Genomic DNA, 5,876 nt, shown 5'->3' on the forward strand with positions numbered 1-5,876 from the left:
GGATAATGACCACTTTGCCATTGTGGTGACCCCTTTTTGCCATTGTGGTGACCCCTTAATCCATAAAAGGAGGCCCATGGCACTCGTAGGAGGGGTTAGAAGGTTGGAAAATTAACAACCCCAAGCCACCACATACACGTAGTAGTTGCAGGCAAAACTTACTACACACTGATACGTCTCCAACGTATCTATAATTTTTGATTGTTCCATGCTATTATATTATCTGTTTTGGATGTTTAATGGGCTTTAATATGCTTCTAGAACAAATGCCCGTGCGATGCAACGGAAAAAATAGAACACTACGACATCACGGGCATATTCACAACGGCATAGACATGGGTATATCATCCATGACATAATCATCACATAAGCAGACATCATTGCTACCTTTTCCAAAAATAATAGCGCACACCCTTACCCTTACCCTAATAAGCATGGCTCAATGACCTCTCCACCGCTCCACGTCCTCAATTTCAACACGCTTATCCCCAAACGATGGCTTATGGATGTTAAATAACAACTATAATAAAATTATTTATAGACCTGTATTTACAACCCATCTCACATCAAAATGATATAGGAAGATGTAAAAAACATCCTTTGGAAAATATTGTCTAGATTATTATGCTGTTTAGAATTATTATTAAAGAGTTTATAAAATAAGTAAAATTGAATTTGCAAGTTGTATTTAAATTGTACATGGTAATTTCATGTCCAACTGTCCAACTTAGACGGCTCCATTATATATATATATATATATATATATATATATATATTATCCAAACAAATCATACACTGTAATTTGAACTACAGATTAGACTGATGCATCAAATATTATGTACATCTAAAGTATGAATTGTTCTCCTTTTAAGATATCCATGAACATTCAGTAGACATTTTAGTTCCATTGCCCACGACCAATTGCCAATCATGAACCCTAAGAAACGGGATCAAGGAGTCAATATTGAACGTCAAAATCGAAAGAAGAAATATTATGGTACATACATGTAGCTCTGGGGACCTCGGTACCTCTCCCTAGTGCACTGCGGCGTCACATGAAGCCACCCAGCAGCCAACAAACCAGATTGATCTGTCAAAAGTAGATTCCAAATCAGCATCCCCTGTAAATCAAACAGGGGTTTCTTCCATAGAGTGTATATGTCACAGCACCGCAACAGTACACACTCCCCAATGTTAGTAGCAGAATCCCGTGCATCCATATTTTGCAGAGGCGGCGAGGTGCTCATCCACGACTAGCTGTCGATGGCATCCAGTGCATGGCTGTGTCCATGGCAAGTTGTTCCGACGACCACGCGATAGCAACATCCTTTTCTCCTTCCCTGACTTCTCTTGGGCCCCATCATCAGTGGACGGTGAGAAGGACCAACACATTCACGGCCTAGCTGCAGAACTTGAGGTCATGGCCAAAAGAGCTTGCAGGGAACCAGGAGAGCACGCATATTATAGACCTGGGAACACAAAAATCCATAACTTAATTCTTATAGCATGTAAAATATCTTTGCTTGGTTGTAGCTTTGACCAAATCACCAGAAGAATGGGCACCAGATTGCCGCATGAGTGCAGATTAGCATTTATTTTAAGTGCCATTATGATGGCCTTTGAAGGTATGCTTTGTTTGGATTTCAGTTTGAGAATTCTACAAAATAACTACAAAAAAACTATCTTAAATACCATTGTTATCCCTTAAAAAAATCTCAGTGTAATGAAAATCTACTCCCTCCGTTCCTAAATATTTGTCTTTCTAGAGATTTCAACAAGTGACTATATACGGAGCAAAATGAGTGAATCTTCACTCTAAAATATGACTATATACATCCGTATGTGGTAGTCCATTTGAAATATCTAAAAAGATAAATATTTAGGAACAAAGGGAGTATATAAGAAAAGCTATGCATCTAGGAACATGCACATCCCTTCTGAATAATCATTAGATCACTACACTCTTAACATAAGGATGTAAGTGCACAGAGAGGACATGATCAGCAATGGAAAAGGCAAATTTGCAGATAGTAAATAACCTTCTATAGTTAGATTATATACACTAAGAGAATATGGAACAAAATGATTCACAAAATGTACAAAAACTTAACTCTACAGCCTCCAGTGCATGCTATAAAAAACTTAAAATCCCTATGTTCTCTTTGTGAAAATGCCCGTGCGTTGTAGTAGTCCATCTAGGAAAAGAATATGTCCTGCACTCTGTCAGCTTCCTGCAGAAGTACGAGCAAGAGATGGGCGATGCGATGGAAAAGAAGAGTTCAGAGAAGGGAAAGGAACAACTATCCCCGTCGTTTACCACATAAATACCTCCTTCACTGCCACCCATACAGTGGACTCCACCCTAATAGGGCTCAGCCTAGTTGAACACTGACGCAAGTTTTTAGCAGATCAGTGGCCGGGATGGGTGGGGGCTGTAGCCAGGGATTACAGAGGCTAAGTGTATCTGTCGACATACTGTCAGTTACCAGTTTTCGATAGTGTGGAGGAAGATGAAGCCCAGGAAGCCCTGGTTTGGCTACATGCTCTGGCAAAAGTTTTCAGAGGACCCGTGGAGCTTGGGATGGATTGCAAAACAGTGACTGAATATCTAAACTCGGATGTGGCCACTCTTGCTCCCTGCTATGGAGTGATCCAAGATATAAAGGCGGCACTGTCTTGCTTTCCTTCGTTCAAAGTTGTATTTACATGAAGGAGGAGTCGTGTTAGCTTTAACACCAAACTTGGGAAAGATCTGAAGGATTATGTCATTCAAATAGCAGGTGAGGGAAACACATGAATAATATATAGGCAGCAGAAACATATAGATGAACTATAGCTCTATATAGAAACCATTGCTTTCCGACATACAAAATGGTACGTACAGAATAAGATGAGCAAGGAAGCTTGGTACAAATACACAAATGCAGTTTCTGGACTTACTGTAATAATGAACATACAGATTAATAATTAAGTAGGAGGATAGTTGTGCAGGTCGTTTCTGTTCTGAGGGCTAATGCTCATTTCTGGAGGAAAATAATCTCAGATTTCTAACTGAACTATAATCTCATGTAGGTATGGTTGCAGAACAAAGAATATATTACACATCGATGTAATCCCTTCTTCTTCCTCACAGAACTAAATAAAAGAACACACATGAGTAAAATTAGAATAACTGAATAAAAGAACACACAAGACTAATTTAAATTATAAATCGGGAAGAAACTTTTTCATGGTTGCCTAGCAAATGAAAATAGCATCTTATCATATATTGGGTATTCAACATAGTCAAATACATGGTCAGAGTGTTCCTGAGATTGATGGTTTTTGAACTCTCTTCCTGACAACATGACCCTTGCTTGCTTACTGATGGATCAGATAGACAACCAAATCCTAAGTTTTATTTTACTTTCACATTGCAATTTAATATAAGCAGTAGGACACTGTGGTACTACAATTTGCATTAAAGTAGCTACCAAAGGCCCCTAGTCAACATATTAACATCATGGGCAATGTTTCTGAATGCCTGAAACATTATAGTGCGGCAAACAATTCTGAATTATAGTTTCCTAAAACTGACATGTTTCTGTGAACATCTCAAACCTGGTGGATTTGCTGCCTAAGATATTTTCCACGCGAATTGATTCATTTTCTTAAGAGCATTTTCTGTACTTTTTCACTGTCAAATTATTCAGTATATTGTCAACTGAAAATAGGCTGAACATCTGTGATTGCTACCTATAGACAGTTTTCCTTAAGAAAGAAGAAATGATATGGAATTTTGGTCTATTGAGCTTTCTTCTTAATGAAAATGAGGCATCTTTGAGAAAAAAATAGCAATAGCATTCATCATCTAGTAGGGATGAATGACACGGGTACCTTTAATATTCTTACTTGCAGAATTTCTATGATGATTTCAGTATAGTTTCAGATTTTAGAAAGTATGAACAAGACAAAACTTTAAATATTTAATGTCTATGACTTTTTTGTTTGATGAAACCAGTGGAAAATATATTCTATATAAGTGGGAACAGGTCCAGAACGAGGCCCATAAGAAACTATTTCAGCCAAGCAACCAACAAGACTATGACAGTATTAGAAGAGTCTAAGCAATCACACATGTAACTCCAAGAATCAGAAAGAATAGTTCATTCAGATTCCCTGCCCAATATCATTTAGTAACTAACAAGAAAAAAATAAGCTCCTACATTCAGCAATATGAAGCTAGCATAGTTAGCACCCCAAATTGAAGAATCATTCCGCATCCTGGAAAGGATAATATCAGCAAGTGTTGTGCAGGTCAAATTACCAACCAGCAAAACCATGATATGCATCATGTGACAGTAGCATCGTTTAAGGGAAAATGCTCTACCAGGAGACTGTGAGCATACGTGCTAATGACCACATCGCTTCGACAGATATCCATTGGAACCTCTGGTGCATCGTACACTGTTGTATTATCGAGTTCCGACATGTGGTCAGGCGTAAGCTTGCGGAGTTTTGAAGTGTTGTTGTAGATTCCTCACAAAGGTCAAACCCAGTTAGCAGTTACTTCTATGCAACCCAGTTTGATGTCACCAAAAGGATCAAAGTAATTCAAGACATGTGAACTAAACCAAGAGGCGGCAAGGAAGAACATGTATGTGTGTACCTGCGGATGATCGTCAAGATTAGGTCGGATGAAGAGTGTCCTCACACAATACATGTTTGATGAGACACCGGCATCCTCATACATCTCTCTTGTTTAAGTTTTCTCTCCTTGTTTGTTGGTTTCTTTGCTAAAACAATATGACAACAAGTCATCAGGCAGAAATAAAATCACCATTGGTATTAATAAAGAGATTCCGAGAAAGTAAAAATACGTCAAATAGGAGAAGCTTACATGCCATCTTGAAATTCCTAGAAACCGAGTGACATCCGATGCATGACCAACATACACTGGAAACAATACAAACCTGCATGTTCTATACACTCTCCTGAGTTGAATCCTGAATTAAGTATGACAATGGGACAACTCAAGATATATCAACCTTCAAGTCCATTACCCTGATCTGATGGCAGCAACGGTCGTAGGCGGTGGGATTCAACCTAGCATATGATATGTGCAGCGTTCGAGCAGGCAGAGGATGCGCGGCTCCTCGAGGAGGACCCGTTCCGGCCATGGGGATGTGGATCCAGGCGGTGGAGATCCTCTAGTGGCGGAGCTTGGCAGGGGTGGGGGTGGCGGCGCTGGGAGGTGCAGCCGACGGGGAAGCCGGGAAGGCGATGGGCAGCCGGATCTGTAGGTACTGGCGATGAAAGGCGACCGGGGTCAGACGCTTGGGGATCCCAATGGGAGGCGGGTAGGCGGTGTCGGCGCTCGGCGGAGAGGGTGGCCCGTGGCGCTCGGTGAGGCGGGGCGGGCAGGAGGCGGCGGTGCTGCAGGATTGGAGGACATGTCGTGCTGCTGGCTGGGCTATTTTTATTTTCTTTTCTCTCACCCGTATACCGGTTCGGGAGGATCCCGGGTTGAAAATAAACAAGGGACCTTTTTTTGAACTTCCACAAAGACGTGCGGATCAAAATTAGTACCACCTCGTTTATATTACGATTTTGTTTATACAAATCGTAAAAGCGTATTATGACATAAGAAGAAAGCGTATTGTGACGATGAACCTAACAAAGTCAATCCATGCTTTATTATTACTAGTATAAATGCATGTGCGTTGCAATGGGCATAAAAACTCGCAAAACATGATTCATGTGCTATTACGCTCCATTTTTTACATTCAGTTCTGATAAACGTCAATAATAAGATTACCTTGATTATAACTTTTTGGAGTCTGAATTTTGAATGTTAAGAAGCCACCTTAGCTTTCTTCATATGATAGAAGAGTAGT

At 40.1% G+C, this 5,876-nt stretch overlaps 1 long non-coding RNA gene across 6 annotated transcripts; it reads right to left on the minus strand.

The window, feature by feature from the left end:
- Nucleotides 1–784: 784 nt before the first annotated feature.
- LOC123147561 (uncharacterized) lies at nucleotides 785–5,496 on the minus strand. 6 transcript variants are annotated; one of them, XR_006473304.1, is made up of 5 exons: nucleotides 5,043–5,496; nucleotides 4,880–4,961; nucleotides 4,389–4,775; nucleotides 1,006–1,469; nucleotides 786–937 (listed from the first exon to the last, which is right to left on the minus strand). It is a non-coding gene; the product is annotated as an uncharacterized lncRNA (long non-coding RNA). The 6 variants fall into 6 exon arrangements; XR_006473301.1 differs by having other exon boundaries at nucleotides 4,370–4,775; XR_006473303.1 differs by having other exon boundaries at nucleotides 787–937; nucleotides 4,649–4,775; nucleotides 5,043–5,494.
- Between the last annotated feature and the right edge of the window lie 380 nt (nucleotides 5,497–5,876).

This window comes from Triticum aestivum, chromosome 7A, assembly GCF_018294505.1.
Source record: "Triticum aestivum cultivar Chinese Spring chromosome 7A, IWGSC CS RefSeq v2.1, whole genome shotgun sequence".
Lineage (NCBI taxonomy): Eukaryota > Viridiplantae > Streptophyta > Magnoliopsida > Poales > Poaceae > Triticum > Triticum aestivum.